The 20,681-nt window shown below is 41.8% G+C and overlaps 1 protein-coding gene across 5 annotated transcripts in view; it reads left to right on the top strand.

Annotated features, from left to right (window-relative positions):
* Positions 1-20,681, top strand: part of ZNF407 (zinc finger protein 407) — a 598,515-nt gene that overhangs the window by 234,848 nt on the left and 342,986 nt on the right. The gene's annotated exons all lie outside the window — the stretch shown is intronic.

Raw genomic sequence — 20,681 nt, 5'->3', positions numbered from 1 at the left:
ATGGGGATTGACCCTTAGGTGAATCGTTGAATAGGAGATTCCCATTTTTGTAAACTTACTGATTCTTGCATGATTCTTACAGTTCATTTTTGTAATAGGGTTTTAGGTATTTTTGTAATAAAGATGATATTTTAGCTATCTTGGTATGTGTTCTGCCTGTGGTTTGGGTAGCAAAAAAGAATGACCAGTTCCCTTTAATGTAGCCCTCTTGCCAGAGGCTTCCAACTAGGTATTTAAATGACCAGGACACATATTTTTATTATTAAATGTAACCAGTTTTAACTTTATGGGTACGTTCACACATACAGGATTTGTTACATATTTTTGCTGCATATTTTTTGCAGAGGATTATGTTGCCCATTGAAGTTAATGGGTAGCAAAATCAGCTGCACAAAATATGGAGCAGATCCTGTACGTGTGAATGTAGCCTAATGCTGCCTAAGCACAAGTCTTCAAGATCCACCCCAGCTGCTTCTTCTATCCCAACCAGTTTCGATTGAATATATAAAATGTGGTTTGCGTAGCATAAAATGAATCATTGGTTCCCTTTAATGTACCCCTCTTGCCAGAGGCTTCCAGCAAGGTTATTTAAATGACCAGGACAGATTTTTATTCTTGAAGGGAACCCGTTTTCACTTTATGGGTTGAATCATGGCCGGTGGTGGAAGAAGCCAACCGGCAGCACCTTAATTACTTGTGGTTCAGGCAGCATGAAAATGTTAACCAGTTTGTGGCCATTTACCTTAGACCTGTATGACAAATATCTAATGAGTATGAAGGCCTCCAAGAAGGATTTGGCATCTTACAAGATAAAGAGTTTGGACAACAGCTATCTCATGTACAGTGCTAGCTTTATTTAAAGGAGTACTCTGGTGCAGAGTACTCCTGCTCCGTCCTGCCCGGGCTACAAAATAAACCATCACTCACCTCCCTGGGTTCCCGCAGAGCGCCACTACAGCTGATCGGTCCTCCGGTCCATCTTCTTCATACTTCCATGTGTAATGAAGCGTCGCATGGCGCTCAGCCTATGGGCCGAGGAAGAACATCGTGGCGCCTGGCGATAGGCTGAGCGCCATGTGACGCTTCGTTCACACGGAAGTATGAAGAGGATGGACCGGAAGACCGATCAGCTGTAGTGGCGCTCCGCGGGAACCCAGGGAGGTGAGTGATGGTTTATTTTAATTTATTTTGCAGCCCGGGCAGGACGGAGCAGGAATACTCTGCACCAGAGTACTCCTTTAATAACAGAAATCAGAGATCTTGAAAACAATAGTGAAAAATTGATATTGAGGTAGAATAATTTTATATGAAATTACTTTCCATTATACAGAAAAAAACCATAATTTGCTGAAAATATAAAAGCCTTTCACGTCTCATACATACTGCCTTATTTTGGAGCTGTGTTGTATAGATCTGTAATATAATGCTAAAAGTTTGTTGTCAATACTGTACCTTATGTGCCATATGAAAGCTTAGACACACTGTATTTTTTTTTTTTTTTACTGATCGAAAATGTTTTGTTATGAATACTGTATTAGGTTATGTACACACCTGTCACTGAGCTGCGGTCAGGAGCTATGTCAGAGAGTCCACGCATGACAAAAACTGAGCCCGTTGTCCTATTTCACGACTGACAACACTGAATCTTGACAGATCTCATTGGCTTTTAATGGGGTCCTTGTAACATTGATTTATTTGCGCATGATGTAAGCGCATGGGGGGGGGTTATTTAGACTTACAGTTACAGTGGTCTCAGGTTACAATCTTTTCAACATACAGTGGTCCGTTCTGGACCAATATAATGTGAAATCATACTCAATATAAAATGCTACAGTGAGGATCTGTGGCTCTTTTGGATGGCTGAAAGATCTGACCAATGAGAGTGGGCATTTCACTAGTAAGACCCCTGTATTATTGAAGTGCATGCACTGACTGGCTGTCTAGTAGCACCTCCATATAGTATAGTGCAGTACTGTACAGACCCTTTACCTGTGCTAGGACCAGCTGCTCCTTTGGACACCAGAAGAGGGCAGCTCCATTCTGTTATTCTGGTACAAACTGTGTGTTGTACAGGATCCTGAAGAAGCACCTTCCCTCTTCTAGCATCTGTTTCTGACATATATATATATATATATATATATATATATATATATATATATATAAAAGGAAAGGCTTTCTGTATTATCTTGATATTTTTTTTTTATCTTAATTTTTTTTTTCTATTTTGGGAGCTTCAGAACCAGGGACTAGTTTTCCAGTTACCACTGTAACTAGAGGGGCCTCAGCATAATGTTTTTAGGGTAGAATATGATGGCTTACAGACAAACCATACAGCCAGACAAAGATACAGGTCTGTAATGCAAATGCACAGCTTCTCCATGAGCCCTGTGCAGCTTCTGAGTGTGCAGCTTGCTCTCAATGATACATTTCTTTCCTTCTAATCAATTAATAATTGATGTATTTCTTTGCACCAATTTGCAATTAAAATGTTCACATAAACTCACTGATGGCTCCTGTGTGGACAATGGTATAAACACTGTAGACACATAGAAGAGCTGTTACGGAACATCTCTTTTTCTGTAATTCTTTATTGTTATTTTGGCATTTTTTTTTAACTAGTTTGATCTGGGAAATATATTGTTTTAAAGCAGTTCTGCTTACCTAAAAGTGATTCATGTTTTACTTGTTGTGGTCTGTTGAGAGTCAAAGTATGGTAGAGTGACTTGTTAAGTAAGCGACAGTCAGGAGCAGCTCCAGCCTAACTGTGCCTTATTGCTTCATGCTCACTAGAAGCACTCCCTGCAGCCAGTCTGGGCTCTGTAGTTCTAGATGAGGTCTTCATGGGTGCTGACCATAAAAAGTTCATCAAAGTAATGAGGCGAAGAGATAGCTTGGCGCTCATGGGCAGAACTCGGCACCAAGGAGTGTGAACTGGCTCCAGCTGTGACAATAAAACAGCAGGTGGCTGCTGTCATTAGGGGTGGCAGATGAGGCAGGGGACTAGCACTCAGCCCACAAAACTCTCATTTGTTAGCCATGTCCACTGTACCATGCAAAATAGCTTCCATCTCAGTCAGTTTTACATTGCAAAATATTACATAGACACCACAAGAAAATTGGAGTCTTGAGTATAAAAAGCTATGTGATCTTCTTATGCAAAGGCATCTCTGCTACAATATGCTCTGTGTGTAGACATGTAAAAAAAAAAAAATATATATATATATATATATATATATATATATATATATATATGTATGTATACACATTTTAACACGCCACATCAAAGAGATATACTGAGGTATTTAGCATAGTTTTTTGTAAATTCGTTTGTGCAGATGTAAAGATGTAAGCTATAGTCTGTAAACTTAATAGTTAATGTCGTAATGTGTTAGATTTATTTTTTCTTTACATGGTTACTCTTTGACTTTGTTAACACACAGTTTTTTGACAGTATTTTTAGCCAAAACTGAGAGTGGAACAGACACAGAAAAAGGTGAAAAGTGTTCCATTACAGTTTTTCTCTGTGCCAATTCCTCTCCTGGTTTTGATTAAAAATACAGCAAAATATACTATGTTGGAACATAGCCTTAGAAACGCAGTGGGTTTACTTGTACCTCTGTTTCTCTCATCCACCTATTACCCTATGGACCAGCAAATGTGACGTTTTCATCACAACTTTTGCTCCTTTTTTTTTGTTAGTATTTTGGATACTCTTCTCTCATTTAGGAGGAGAAAATACCCTCATTAAAGGTAGTAGAGCGTGTGGCTTAGTGCTAGTATTTATGTCTCCAGTGCACTGGGTCCAAAGTTTAAGCCACAGTAGAGGCATGGTTAAAAGAAGTAATTTAAGGAGATCTGCAGTGGTATATAACTTATCCCCTATAAGTGTTTGATCGCGGGAGGTCCCACCACTGGGACCCCCCACAATCTCCTGTATGGGGTCCCAGCTTTGCCGCTGCTCTCCCTGTGCAGGAGACCTGTCGGCCGCAGCATGATGTCACAGTTGACACGCCCCCTCCATGTATCTCTATGGGAGAGGAAGAGATGCAACATTTTTTGCATCCCTGCCTCTCCCATAGAGCTGAAACGAGAGGGCGTGTCTGTCAACCTCAGTGAGGTCGAAACACAAGCACTAGCGCATAGAGCTGGGTCCCAATATGAGGCATCGCAGGGGTTCCAGTGGTAAGACCCCCCCCCCCACCATCAAACACTTATCCCCTATCCAGCAAATAGGGGATAAGATATATACCACTGCAGATCTCCTTTAAAGGGGTATTACAGTGGAAAACTTTTTTTTTTCTAAATCAACTGGTGCCAGAAAGTTAAACAGATTTGTAAATCACTTCTATAAAAAAAAATCTTAATCCTTCCAGTACTTTTTAGGGGCTGTAAACTAAAGAGAAATCAAAAAAGAAATGCATTTCCTGTGATGTCATGACTACAGTGCTCTCTGCTGCCCTCTGCTGTCCATTTTAGGAACTGTCCACAAAAGCATATGTTTGCTATGGGGATTTTCTCCAGTTCCTAAAATGGACAGCAGAGGTCAGCTGAGAACACTGTGGTCAGTACATCACAGGAAAGGCATTTCTTTTTTGGATTTCTCTTTAGTATACAGCCCCTAAAAAGTACTGGAAGGATTATGATTTTTTCATAGAATGATTTACAAATCTGTTAAACTTTCTGGCACCAGTTGATTTAAAAAAAAAGTTTTCCACGGTAGTACCCCTTTAACTATATATTCACCCTCTTGGTATTTTTCCTATTTTTGCATTATATCCTGGAAATAAAAGTCACTGGAACTGGAGGGCCCAATATAGGTATCACTTATTTTTTTTTATATTTACTACACCTCCAGCAACATATTAAAATTTTTAGGGTACTGGAATACCCTTTTAAACCTGAGTCATTGTAAAGTGCAGGTTTAGGCTGTGTTCACAAATGTCTGTGTCCTCCACAGTTTCTCTCCCACGTGCACCAGAGGGAAACTGATACTAGGACTCATTTGAATGGGACAGTTCACAGTTATCCAGCTTCTCAATTTTGATGCCGGATGGCTGAACATGCCAAACAGCACTGGACAGGGGAGCGCAGCTTCAGGAAGCAATGGGAACCGAATGTCTGGCATCCAGAAACAATGGGCACCGAATACCATACAACTGATGCGCGTTGTCATCAGTTATGGCATCAGTTGCGTCAACATCTAGGCTGAGTTCACCTATGCCAGATGCCAAACATACAGTATGTGAAAGGGGTTTCACAAGTTACTTTGAGCACTTATTCTGGTGTGCTGCTATAGTTTGTATTATATCCTGTGGATAGGTGGTGAGTATCGTTAGGCTGCTTTCACACTATAAAATTCATCCGTTTTTTTTACATTATCTGTTTTAATCCGTTATAGTCCGTTATTAATAACGGACGTTATTTTGTGACGGGAGAATGAACGGAAGAATTAGTGCATGCACTATTTCTCCCGTTACTATCTTCCGTCACAAAAAAACGTCCGTTATTCATAACTGATTAAAACGGATAATGTAAAAATCCCATAGACTATGATGGGTTTTTCTAACGGACGTATGGGATTTTCTAACGGCCGTTTAATGGCGGGTTTTCAGGGTTTACATAGCGAAACATCAAACGGATCTTTAAAATGGATGTATTTTATAGTGTGAAAGCAGCGGGAAAATCTCTTTAAAGTCAAGGAAGAGCATGTCAGGTGTCCAGCAGTCTGAGGGCCATGACCATGCACCATACATTTATGGTATGTGGTCTTTAAACATATGTATTATACACCTGACAGTTTGTATATCTATTTTCAATCATAATGAGTCATACTAAAGTCTCAAACCATTAAGGTTTAAACTGCCTCCCTCTTTAGAAAAAAAAGTAGAAATAGATTGACCATGGGGCAAGTATTACAAGCTGATCATTTTCTCCTTAGAGATCCATAACTAATAAGTGGCATCTCTAATGCCTCTCTGCATCGGCAATGGCTTTTCTGTTTTAGTGCCTAGAGCCTGCATTACAGTGCATGTAAATCTTTCTATCCAATCAAAACACATTGACTTGAACAGAGCCATAAAGAATACCCCCTCTTCTCCTACATAGAGGAAACTATGTAGATTTTTCATAGCGTGACAGTCTAGACATGAAAGAACCGCTTGATAGTTATTACAGGCAATCAATTAGACTTGGAAAATGGTTGAATCATAAAGACAAATATTTAATTGATCACTCCTGAAAGCAGCATGCCTTACATAGAATGAGTGTATTCCTGGCAGTAATGAACACTGAAGCAAAGCCCCAAAGGCTAAAGAAATATAAGGCCCTCATTTACTAGAGAAGTGTGCCACAGAAGATGCCAGTCATACCTATTCATTATTTCAAGTGGGTGCTATTAAATATCATGTTAAAAGGACGACAATGGAAGCCAAAGGTATACCGATACATGTTTATTGTAGCCGAATGGGTTAAAACAGACGTCTTCGTTCTCTTGACAAATTTGTTTTAACAAATAATTATTATTACTGTACTGTAATACTGGCTCATCATTTTTTAGAACTCTACATTGTAGTGTTCCTTTGTTATTCCTTCTGAAAAAGTAGGACTAAATTTACAATTGGATGTAACATTCCTATATTTTTTTAACCCTTTAAAGGGGTACTCCGCCCCTAGACATCTTATCTCCTATCCAAAGGATAGGGGATAAGATGTCAGATCGCGGGGTCCCGCTTCTGGGGATCCCCGGGATCGCTACTGCGGCACCACGCTATCATTACTGCACAGAGCGAGTTCACTCTGTGCGTAATGGCGGGCGATACAGGGGACGGAGCAGAGTGACATCATGGCTCTGCCCCTCGTGACATCACGGCCCACCCCCTTAATGCAAGTTTATGGCGCGGGTGTGATGACCGCCACGCCCCCTCCGATAGACTTGTATTGATGGGGCGGGCCGTGATGTCACGAGGGGCGGAGCCGTGACATAACAATGCTCCTGCCCCTGTATTGTCCGTCATTACGTGCAGAGCAAATCTGTCAGTTCTAGACCGCATTCGGCTAAAGTGTCAAAGAGGTGGTGCTGAACCGCAGGATACATACCTCCTTCCTCTCCCACCCCTCCTTACCTTTACTGATTAACATACAGGGCTTGTCTTCCAGTGCTGAGCCTTGTACATCAATCAGTTAAGGCAAGAATGGGTGGGGGAGGGAGCAGGTTTGCATCCTGTGGCTCAGCACCACCTGTTTGACTTTTGATCTCTGAACAGGACCAAGAGCTGACTTGTATCTGATATGTCTCCTCTCTTGTATCCACTCTGGTATTTGGCCAAGAAAACTACATGTGTGATTCCAACCTCATAGGAATCAAGCATTCCTTATTCCATCAGTGCTCTGATGTTTAATTTTATTTTTTCATTTTTCTTATAAATATCTTGTTGGCGAGGGAAAAGCACTTTGGCATCACACTGGTAAAGCCATAGTATAAAATTGAACGCTGTCTTCATCACAAAATTCAGCCGCGTCCATTATATGCGAAGTGTCCAGATTAATTCAGTGTTTAATGTTAAAAATCTTATAACATGCCAGTTTGATTTGTATCCCTTCATATCATTGCATGCTAATTAAAATCATATTTCTGCATATTTCATGCCTTTCGTGTACATATGCAAATGGAATCCCATTGCCTTTCAGCAATTAGTAATTAAGTTTATGAAGGACAGCTGTAATACATAATTAACAAAAATGTTTGCGAGTCCTTTTCACACTGGAAGTTGTAACAGAAACATTTGCTTATCAAGTGAGCAATTTGGATTTTTCTCTTGCATTTGCAGCAGATCTAAATTGCCAGCCTCCATCATGCTGTAACATAATTAAAAGCTCCGCTCATAGCACTGCAGACAATACTCCATGTATAAACGGTTTTCCTTTCCTTTGTGGGCCTTAGCCACAATCACATTTACACTGGACCCGACATTTCCTTTATCATTTAAATTCTCTGTTGAAAATGTATGTTTTAATCAAGCTGGTATTTCAGCAAATGGGAGGAAAAAAAAGCATCTCCAGCCTTCAAAAAAATGTTTATATATTTTTATAAATATATAAGGGGGCAGGGGGGTTAACTTTAGTTTTCCCCGTCCTGCCCACCCACAATAGGCGGGCAGAACAGGGAACCGAAGGGGACCGGGCGCCGACGTCCACTTACCCGTCCGAAGGCTGCGGCGACGTTGATCGGCGGGGGGCGTGACCTGCGTCTGAAGAGGACGGCTCCCGGGATCCTACGGAAGTCGGTAAGTTGATCTGGAGGGCTACAGTCTGAGACTGTGGTCTCTAAATGTAGCCCTCCAGATGTTGCAAAACTACAACTCCCAGCATGCCCAGACAGCTGTTTGTGCATGCTGGGAGTTGTAGTTTTGCAACAGCTGGAGGGCTGCAGTTTGAGACCACTATACAGTGGTCTCTAAACTATATCCCTCCAGATCTTGCAAAACTACAACTCCTAGCATGCCCACATAGCTATTTGTTGTCTGGGCGTGCTTGGAGTTGTAGTTTTGCAACATCTGGAGGTCCACAATTTGGAGATCACTGTGCAGTGGTCTAAAAACTGTAGCTCTCCAGATGTTGCAAAACTGCAATTCCCAGCATGCCCAGAAAGCAAACAGCTGTCTCGGCATGCTGGGAGTTGTAGTTGGGTACCTCCAGCTGTTGCATAACTACATCTTTCAGTATGCCCTTCGGTGATTAGTACATGCTGGGAGTTGTAGTTTTGCAACAGCTGGAGGCACACTGGTTGGAAAATACTGAGTTAGGTAACAGAACCTAACTGAAGGTTTTCCAACCAGTGTGCCTCCAGCTGTTGCAAAGTACAACTCCCAGCATGCACGGTCTGTCAGTACATGCTGGAAGTTGTAGTTTTGAAACAGCTGGAGGTTTGCCCCCCCCCCCCATGTGAATGTACAGGGTACATTCACACGGGCAGGTTTACAGTAAATTTCCTGCTTCAAGTTTGGGCTGCGGCAAATTTTTCGCCCCAGCGCAAACTCCTAGCGGGAAATTCACTGTAACAAGCCAGTGTGAATGTACCCTAAAAACACTACACTAACACATAATAAAGGGTAAAACACTACATATACACCCCCTTACACTGCCCCCCCCCCCCCCCAATAAAAAATTAAAAATGTCTTGTACGGCAGGGTTTCCAAAACGGAGCCTCCAGCTGTTGTAAAACAACAACTCCCAGCATTTCTGGACAGCCACTGACTGTCCAGGCATGCTGGGAGTTTAGCAACAGCTGGAGGCACCCTGTTTGGGAATCACTGGTGTAGAATACCCCTATGGCCACCCCTATGCAATCCCTAATTTAGTCCTCAAATGCGCATGGCGCTCTCTCACTTCGGAGCCCTGTCGTATTTCAAGGAAACAGTTTAGGACCATATATGGGGTATCGCCGTACTCACAAATTTTGAGGGTCTTTTTTTCCTTTTAGCACTTGTGAAAAGGAAAAGTTGGGGGCTACACCAGCCTGTTAGTGTAAAAAAATAAAGAATTTTACACTAACATGCTGGTGTAGCCCCATACTTTTTATTTCCACAAGCGGTAAAAGGAAAAAAAGACCCCCAAAATTTGTAGCGCAATTTCTCCTGAGTACAGAAATACACCAGATGTGGGCGTAAAATGCTTTGCGGGCACACAACAAGGCTCAGGAGTGAGAGCGCACCATGTACATTTGAGGCCTAAATTGGTGATTTGCACAGGGGTGGCTGATTTTACAGCGGTTCTGACAAACGCAAAAAAAAAATACCCACATGTGACCCCATTTTGTAAACTACACCCCTCACCGAACGTGGCAAGGGGTATAGTGAGCCTTAACACCCCACAGTTGTTTGACGAATAGTCATTAAAGTTGGATGGGAAAATGAATTTTTTTTTATTTTTTCGCTAAAATGCTGGTGTTACCATAAAATTTTCATTTCCACAAGGGAAAATAGGAAAAAAGCCCCCCCCCCCCAAAATTTTTAACCCCATCTCTTCTGAGTAAGAACATACCCCATATGTGAATTTAAAGTGATCTGCGGGCGAACTACAATGCTCAGAAGAGAAGGAGCTCCATTGGGATTTTGTAGAGAAAATTTGTCCGGAATTGAAGGCCACATGTGTTTACAAAGCCCCCATAGTGCCAGAACAATGGACCCCCGACACATGTGACCCCATTTTGGAAACTACACCCCTCACGTAATGTAATAAGGGGTACATTGAGAATTTACGCCCCACAGGTGTCTGACAGATTTTTGGAACAGTGGTCCGTAAAAATGAAAAATAAAATTTTTCATTTGCGTAGCCCACTGTTCCAAAGATCTGTGGGGTGTAAATACTCACTGCACCCCTTATTAAATTCTGTGAGGGGTTTAGTTTCCAAAATGGGGTCACATGTGGGGGGGGGGGTCCACTGTTCTTGCACCACGGGGGGCTTTGTAAACGCACATGGCCCCTGACTACCATTCCAAACAAATTCTCTTTCCAAAAGCTCAATGGCGCTCCTCCTCTTCTGAGCATTGTAGTTCGCCAGCAGAGCATTTTACGTCCTAACATGGGGTATTTCCATACTCAAAAGAAGTGGGGTTACAAATTTTGGAGGTCATTTTCTCCTATTACCCCTTGTAAAAATTAAAAATTTAGGGGAAAAACTGCATTTTAGTAAAAAAAAATATTTTTTTTTTCATTTACACATCCAACTTTAATGAAAAGTCGTCAAACACCTGTGGGGTGTTAAGGCTCAGCGGACCCCTTGTTACGTGCCATGAGGGGTGTAGTTTCCAAAATGGTATGCCATGTGGTGTTTTCTGCTGTTCTGGCACCATAGGGGCTTTCTAATTGTTACATGCCCCCCAAAAACCATTTCAGAAAAATTCACTCTCCAAAATCCCATTGTCGCTCCTTCCCTTCTGTGCCCTCTACTGCGCCCGCCGAACACTTGACATACACAAATGAGGTATTTCCTTACTCGAGAGAAATTGGGTTACAAATTTTGGGGGCTTTTTCTCCTATTATCACTTGTAAAAATTCAAAAACTGGGTCTACAAGAACATGCAAGTGTAAAAAATGAAAATTTTTAATTTTCTCCTTCACTTTGCTGCTATTCCTGTGAAACACCTAAAGGGTTAACACACTTACTGAATGTCATTTTGAATATTTTGAGGGGTGCAGTTTTTATAATGGGGTCATTTGTGGGATATTTCTAATATGAAGGCCCTTCAAATCCACTTCAAGGGTGCGTTCCCACAGGGCGTATACGCAGCGTATTTGACGCTGCGCAAAATGTATGGCAGCAGCGGGAAATACGCTGCGTATCCCTTGCTCACTATACACACAGGGCTTTCCGGCGGCAGCCCTATGTGTGTAGTGAGTTTTGGAGGCGGAGTCGCGTGTCACAGACACGCCGGTACATGGCCCCGCCTCCAAAACTCACTACACACATAGGGCTGCCGCCGGAAAGCCCTGTGTGTATAGTGAGCAAGGGATACGCAGCATATTTCCCGCTGCTGCCATACATTTTGCGCAGCGTCAAATACGCTGCGTATACGCCCTGTGGGAACGCACCCCAAAACTGAACTGGTCCCTGAAAAATTCCGATTTTGAAAATTTTGTGAAAAATTGGAAAATTGCTGCTTAACTTTGAAGCCCTTTTATGTCTTCCAAAAGTAAAAACATGTCAACTTTATGATGCAAACATAAAGTAGACATATTGTATATGTGAATCAATATATAATTTATTTGGAATATCCATTTTCCTTATAAGCAGAGAGCTTCAAAGTAAAAAAAAAAAAGCCAAATTTTAAATTTTTCCATCAAATTTTGGAATTTTTCACCAAGAAATGATGCAAGTATCGACAAAATTTTACCACTAACATAAAGTAGAATATGTCACGAAAAAACAATCTCGGAATCAGAATGAAAGGTAAAAGCATCCCAGAGTTATTAATGCTTAAAGTGACAGTGGTCAAATGTTCATAAAATGGCCGGGTCCTTAAGGGGTTAGTCATGCGTACTGAGCCTCTGTACCTGTTCGTATTAATGAGGTAGACACACCTGAATCAATCAACCCTCTTCCAGTGCGTAATTCACACCAGAATTAAAAGACAGGTATAGTATATACCTCCACAATATGAAACCGGTATTACAGATAAATATGCACTAAAACTTAACAATTCATTCATACCATTCGGGAAGATTGTGTCAAGCTCGCTAATCCAAAAGGATTTGCGTTGTAACAACCGCTTTCTATTCAAGGCTTCATTCATACCTTGCAGTATTTTTTTGATAATTTGCCACCGTAAATCACTGACTTTATGTTTATTTTCAAAGAAATGTCTAGCCACTGTACTCCCACCATATTTCGATTCCTTAAGTTCTTTTGTTTGCAAAATTTTCCTTATATTAGATTTATGTTCATTTAATCGTATTTTCATTTCCCTGCTTGTCTGACCAATGTATGAATCTCCACATGGACATTTGAGTAAATATATTATTTTTTCAGAATTACATGTATAATAATCTTTTACTGCAATTTTGTTACCTTTTTCCGGATGATGAACATATTCACCTTTGATAATTCCACTACAGTGGGAACAGGACAAGCAGGGAAATGTACCTTTTATTTATCAATTTTTAATCTAGTTTGTTCACTTTTCCTTTTTTTTTTAAATATCCCCTCTTATTAGTATATTACTGAGTGTTTTTCCTTTACTGTAAACAAATACGGGGGGCTCTCTGAACAGGCTCCCATACTTGGGGTCTGCTCCCAGTAATCCCCAATACTTGTTCACTGTTTTTTTCACAAGTTTAGCATGTTTGTCATACGTACCAATATACATGATGCGTTTATTCAGATTCTCTTTTTTACTTTTTTTCTTTAAAGGACTCCCCAAAAGTCAATTTATTCGCACTAGAAGAATTACAAGTAACGACAGAGAGTATGAAAAAAATGCAGAACGTTTAACAAAAAAATTCGTAGAAAGAGGTTATAATAGAAAGGAGATTGAGAGAGTCAATCAAGAGGTTGCGGCAATGAATAGAGAGGATCTATTAAAGAAAAAAAGTAAAAAAGAGAATCTGAATAAACGCATCATGTATATTGGTACATATGACAAACATGTAAAACTTGTGAAAAAAACAGTGAACAAGTATTGGGGACTACTGGAAGCAGACCCCAAGTATGGGAGCCTGTTCAGGGAGCCCCCCGTATTTGTTTACAGTAAAGAAAAAACACTTAGTAATATACTAATAAGAGGGGATATTTCTAAAAAAAAAAAAAAAGTAAAAGTGAACAAACTAGATTAAAAATTAATAAAAAAGGTACATTTCCCTGCTTGTCCTGTTCCCACTGTAGTGGAATTATCAAAGGTGAATATGTTCATCATCCGAAAAATGGTAACAAAATTGCAGTAAAAGATTATTATACATGTAATTCTGAAAATATAATATATTTACTCAAACGTCCATGTGGAGATTCATACATTGGTCAGACAAGCAGGAAAATGAAAATACGATTAAATGAACATAAATCTAATATAAGGAAAATTTTGCAAACAAAAGAACTTAACCTCTTCAGGATGCAGGGCGTATGGATACGCCCTTCATTCCGAGTCCTTAAGGACCGAGGGCGTATCCATACGCCCGTGGGAAATCCAGTCCCCACCGCTAGCCGGTTGGGGACCGGAGCCGGATGCCTGCTGAAATGTCCCCCCATGTCGGCGATCGGAGAAAATCGCATGTAAATTCAGACATGCGATTTTCTCCAATTCCGGGCTGATCGGGTCTCTGGTGACCCGATCACCCGGAAAATAGGGGTGATCGGAGTTGTCAGCAACAGCCCCGATCAGCCTAAAGGATAGGAGTGAGGTCGGCTGCGATCTACTCCTATCCCCTGCCATTGCTCAGAACTGAGTTCTGACCAATGGCAGCACAGAACAGGGGGTTGCCATGGCAACCCCCCGTTTTGCCCGCCCCTGGATGTCGAGGGGCTCTGGGTAGAAGATGGAGACCGTACCTGCAGGAGAAGATGCCTGGGGACCTGGGATCTTCGCTGGAGCCTGCTGGATCCTGATCAGGTAGGGAATCGACAGTGGGGGGGGGGGGGGGGGGAATTGAAAGTGAAAGTAAATCGTTACAGTGGTGCCCAAACAGTAGCCCTCCAGATGTTGCCAAACTACAACTCTCAGCATGCCTCGACTGCCCAGGCATGCTGGGAGTTGTAGTTCTGTAACATCTGTCCCTTCAGATTTAGCAATTGTCATGACATTTTTGAAAATTGCTGCTCTATTTGAAGCCCTCAAATTTTTTCAAAAAGCAAAAATATGTCCATTTTATGATGCCAACATAAAGTGGACATATTGTAATTGTGAAGAAAAATAAAATTTATTTGGAATATCCATTTTCCTTACAAGTAGAGAGCTTCAAAGTTAGAAAAATGCAAAATTTTCTAAATTTTCTTGAAATTTTGGGATTTTTCACCAAAAAAGGATGCAAGTAACGCCGAAAATTTACCACCAAAATAAAGTAGAATATGTCACGAAAAAACAATCTCAGAATCAGAATATTAGGTAAAAGCGTTTTTGCGTTATTAATTCGTAAAGTGACGGTGGTCATAATTGCGAAAAAGGGCTCAGTCCTTAAGGTGAAAAAGGGCTGCGTCCTTAAGGGGTTAAGGAATCGAAATATGGTGGGAGTACAGTGGCTAGACATTTCTTTGAAAATAAACATAAAGTCAGTGATTTACGGTGGCAAATTATCGAAAAAATACCGCAAGGTATGAATGAAGCCTTGAATAGAAAGCGGTTGTTACAACGCAAATCCTTTTGGATTAGCGAGCTTGACACAATCTTCCCGAACGGTATGAAGGAAATGTTACGTTTTAGTGCATATTTATAATATCTGTAATACCGGTTTCATATTGTGGAGGTATATACTATACCTCTCTTTTAATTCTGGAGTGAATTACGCACTGGAAGAGGGTTGATTGATTCAGGTGTGTCTACCTCATTAATACGAACAGGTACAGAGGCTCAGTACGCATGACTAAGTGGCTGTACCCCGAAACGTAGGGTCAGACCTCTGGATCCGATCAGTGGTGTGTAAGATCTCTGCCAGCCAGTCAGCTTGTAACATCAAAGCCGTGCGAAGTGAGAGGAAAAAACTTACAATCAATAAAGAAACATGCTCTGAAGCTACGAAGTAGTAAGTTAATCTTCTTTGCATTGAATGAAGTAAAGCTGTGCATACACCATACCCATATTACTGAAAAAATATGTTTACATGGCGGCATGTCTGTGCGGAATTCCGCTGGAATATTCCCCATGGACATTCCCCTGCAATCCCATTGATTTCAATGAGATTCTGCTGCACACAGCAGAATGTTCAGATGCATGTCTATTCTTTCTGTGAATTCCATTCGAAAATGAATTGCCGTCTAGCATTTCCAAACGGTTCTAGTACCAGCAGGATCATTCAAATGTGCGGAATGTCTGTCCGGACATTCTGCACATTTTCACCCGTGCGGTTGAGAATTCTCCAAATCTAGTGCTTATGGCCACATCAATAACCAGTAGAAAAAATTAAGATGGCACTGTTTCATGTGTGCAGGTACAAACACCAGTAGCAGGGAGCTGAACACAGGTCCAAGGGGCGTTATTTGGGACTGCACAATTTCATGCGCAAGGCACTTCCTCTAGCCAAGACTCTTGGCTAGAGGAAGTGTCATGTGCACAGAACTGTGCAGTCCCAAGTAACACCCCTGCACCTGTGTTCAGCTCCCTGCTACTGGTGTTTTGTACCTGCACACATGAAATAATGCTTTTTTTCTTCAAGTGGTGAGTGCCATCTTCATCCTTTCTACTGGTTATTGATGTATACATATATCTATTTCATTGAGCACCATCACAAGAGGATACGAGTGCACCTGTGTCCACAGCAGCGCTGATTTTTCCTGCCAGGATTAGAGCTGTATTAAGGGAGGGTGGTGCCAGATGATTCCTATGTTAATCTCTATGTCCACGGCAGTTGCTGTCCCATTGAAAAATTAAATATTGAACTTGTTAACTCTTATGGTAGAATCTAATTCCTCATTAGAGGTTCCACTACAGACCTTCGGACCTGTAACCTAAGGAATAAAATTCCGTTGAAATTAATGTCAGCCACCAATTGTGCAAGTTCTCCCATTAAAAAGATGACAGGCCTGTAATTGTCATCATAGGTATACCTCAACTATGAGAGACATAATAAAAAAATAAATCCATAAAATCACATTGTCTGATTTTTAAAGAATCTATTTGCAAATTATGGTGGAAAATAAGTATTTGGTCAATAACAAAAGCTCATCTCAATACTTTGTTATATACCCTTTGTTGGCAATGACAGAGGTGGAACGTTTACTGCAAGTCTTCACAAGGTTTTCACACCCTGTTGCTGGTATTTTGGCCCATTCCTCCATGCAGATCTCCTCTAGAGCATTGATGTTTTGGGGCTGTCGCTGGGCAACACAGACTTTTAACTCCTTCCAAAGATTTTCTGTGGGGTTGAGATCTGGAGACTGGCTAGGCCACTCCAGGACCTTGAAATGCCCAGGCTGTGTGTTTGGGATCATTGTCATGTTGAAAAACCATGTCACGTTTCATCTTCAATGCCCTTGCTGATGGAAGGAGGTTTTCACAAAAAATCTCAATACATGGCCCCATTCATTCATTCATTCATTCCTTTACATGGGTCAGTCGTCCTGGTCCCTTTTCTAAAAAATGGCCCCAAAGCAAGAAGTTTCCACCCCCATGCTTCACACTAGGTACGGTGTTCTTTGGATGCAACTCAGCATTCTTTCTCCTCCAAACACAACGAGTTGTGTTTTTACCCAAAAGTTCTACTTTAGTACCATATGACATTCTCCCAATCCTCTTCTGGATCATCCAAATGCTCTCTAGCAAACTTCAGACGGGCCCAGACATGTACTGACTTAAGCAGGGGGACACATCTGCCACTGCATGATTTTAATCCCTGGTGGCTAGTTTGTTACTAATGGTAGCCTTTGTTACTTTGGTCCCAGCTCTCTGTAGGTCATTCACTAGGTTCCCCTGTGTGGCTGTGGGATTTTTGCTCACCATTCCTGTGATAAGTTTGACACGATGGGGTGAGATCTTGTATGGAGCCCCAGATTGAGGAAGATTATCAGTGGTCTTGTATGTCTTCCATTTTCTAAGAATTGCTCCCACAGTTGATTTCTTCACACCAAGCTGCTTGCATATTGCAGGTTCAGTCTTTCCAGTCTGGTGCAGGTCTACAATTTTGTTTCTGGTGTCCTTCGACATCTCATTGGTCTTGGCCATAGTGGAGTTTGGAGCGTGACTGTTTGTGGTTGTGGACAGGTGTCTTTTATACTGATAACAAGTTCAAAAAGGTGCCATTAATACAGGTAGCGAGTGGAGGACAGAGGAGACTCTCAACTCTAAAGAAGTTGTTACAGGTCTGGGAGAGCCAGAAATTTTGCTTGTTTGTAGGTGACCAAATACTTATTTTCCACCATAATTTGCAAATAAATTCTTTAAAGTTAGACAATGTGATTTTATGGATTTTTTTTTCTCATTGTGTCTCTCATAGTTGAGGTATACCTATGATGAAAATTACAGGCCTCTCTCATCTTTTTAAGTGGGAGAACTTTCACAATTGGTGGCCAACTAAATACGTTTTTGCCCCACTGTATGCATGCTCACCCCAGCGTTCATACGTATGGGAAGAAGGGGAGAGACAGCTGTCCACAGCTAATTTATGTGTATGGCCAGATTATCGCCTATGTCAGACTCCTCTGGGTGTGGCTTTTTTCCTATGAGAACATAGGAATAAGCATGATGAAATCCATTACAAATCCAGGGGTGTGGAAATTTAAAAAAAAACTACTTGTCCAAGGGACTAAAGCGGAACACAATCTACTTGTCCCTCAAGAAAATCCACTTGTCCTGGCAGATAAAATAATTTCCACCAAAATAGTCTGATCCCCCCCCCCACTAGACCACCAGGGATGGATATAAGATTCCTTTAGACATTGCCGACAGCGGTGATCTAATGGGTTAATAGGTGATCGCAGCATGCCAGGATATTAGCGGGGGGAGAGCTGTAGCTCCTCTTACACCCGAGCCCAGAAAAATCTACATGTAACTTTTTAATCACCTTATAAAAAATTTCTCATATGAAGTGACCAAAAATGAACAATTCTGGACTATTTTTTACATTTACACCGTTCACCGTTCGGTTTAATTAACATTATATTTTAATAGTCTGGACATTTCCACATGCAGCGATACCACTTATGTTTATTTTTGTACATTATTTTTATTTAAAGAAAATTGGAAACTTTTATTAGTAAAGGGGCTTATTCACATATATACGCACTTTTTAAAATATTTTAATTACTTTTTTTCAGTCTCAATAGGGACTTGTGTTACTGGGGGGGGGGGGGGGGGGTTCTGCTTCTCCAGTTAATGTGCTGCATTTTGTGTCAGAAAATGCTGGAAGTTGCATTTAGTTACTTGATAACTACAACTCCCAGCATGCCCTGATACAGCCTATGGTTGTGTGGGTGTTGCAGCATGTTGCACTGTGTAGTAGTACAGTTAAGGTTATTGTGTAACATGCTGGGAGTTGTAGTTTTGGTTTGCGTCAGCTGCAGAGCCATAGTCTGTGTCAAGGAATACTGGGAATTACAGTTAGTAACTACAACACCCAGCATGCCCTGATGCAGCCTATAGCTCTGCAGCTGACACAAACCAAAACTACAACTCCCAGCATGTTATACTTTATAGTTCTACAGTTTAGGTTATGGTGCAACATGCTGGGAGTTGTAGTTTTGGTTCGGGCGTGTTTGCGTGCATCCGTGGGGCTCTTGGTTGGCGGGTGAGTATGAAGGGGGCGGGATTCTGGCGGTGCGATTTACTGCGGGTGCCACTAAAAATAAATAAAATTAGATGGCACAACTGCCCTAATGCCCGACGTGACAGTCTGCTCCTATGCAAAACATTTATGCATCCACATATCATACATACACCAGCCACTGCCCCCATATCATACATACAAACACCCCCCCGCCACTGCCCCCCCCACATCATACATTACATATACACATACACTCACACCATACATATACACCATACATATGCACACATCATACATATACCTGCCGCTGCCCACCCCACATCATACATCACATACACACATACACTCACACCATACATATACACCACACATATACACCATACATATACACCATACATATACACCATACATATGCACACATCATACATATACCTGCCGCTGCCCACCCCACATCATACATCACATACACGCATACACTCACACCATACATATACACCATACATATACACCATACATATGCACACATCATACATATACCTGCCGCTGCCCACCCCACATCATACATCACATACATACACACACTTAGACATCATACACACATCATACATTACATACACATCACACAGACATCATACCCACATCATACATTACATACACATCACACATAGACATCATACACACATACACTCACACCATACATATCCACCAGTGTTTCCCAACCAGGGTGCCTCCAGCTGTTGCAAAACTACAACTCCCAGCATGCCCAGGGCATGCTGGGAGTTGTAGTTTTGCAACAGCTGGAGGCACCCTGGTTGGGAAACACTGATATACTCCATACATATGCACACATCATACATACACCTGCCGCTGCCCCCCATCATACATTACATACATACATCACACATACACTCACACCATTCATATACAACCACCCTTCCTGCCGCCGCCTGTATTCTCGGCCTCCTCACCTGAGCCGCCATGAGTGGACATCAGAGCTGTAGTCCCGGCCGGTGTGAGGTGAGATTTCCGTCCTCCCCCTCTCCTCCCCCGCTCTGTGTTTTCCCCGTGCAAACAAGTAACCTCCCCGTGGTGGATTAGGTCCTGTGGAGACAGAGCAGAGGGAGGGGGAGGGATAGAGCTGTGTGCGGGGGAGGGGGGAGCTGTGCACAGAGCTGTGTACGTCCTCTCTCTCACCCTGCTGTGTCTTCTGAGCTGCGTCCATCCTCCGGGAGGGGAGATAAGGGGGCTCTGCAGTCAGCTGGATGCCGCCGCCTCCTCCATACACTCTGAGTGCCGGTGTGAGGTGGAGACTTCCATCGGCTCCTGCACCTCGCACCGACAGTAAAGAAAAATAAGGGAGAAGTCTGTCTGTCCCTGCTAGCCCGATACAGGGCTAAATCTATAAACAATTCACCTGCCCGGCACCCAAAACTACTTGTCCCGGGCGTCGGGCTATAGGATTTCCACATCCCTGAAATCCCTTACACATTAGGTTGGGATCCCACAACATTTTGCATGATATAACATTTTTTATCTAATGGGTCTGGACAGTTTTAAATTTTAAGTGGAAATCCTCATTCTGAAAAAAATGAATGTTGTGTCTTGTGCGTTTGACGTCAATTGTTTTGTTGAAGTACAAATCATGAAATGCTTTAACCAACTTTCTTACATTCCTAGAATATCCATACTTACCAAAATTTCAATCCCAAAAATTAGGAAACATTTAGGGCCTGCTCCAAGAACTCCCAAACTGGCAGGAATACTGGTTTGCATAAACCCAA

Source organism: Hyla sarda, chromosome 5 (assembly GCF_029499605.1).
Source record: "Hyla sarda isolate aHylSar1 chromosome 5, aHylSar1.hap1, whole genome shotgun sequence".
Taxonomy (NCBI): Eukaryota; Metazoa; Chordata; class Amphibia; order Anura; family Hylidae; genus Hyla; species Hyla sarda.
This window is presented reverse-complemented; position numbering and strand designations above follow the sequence as displayed.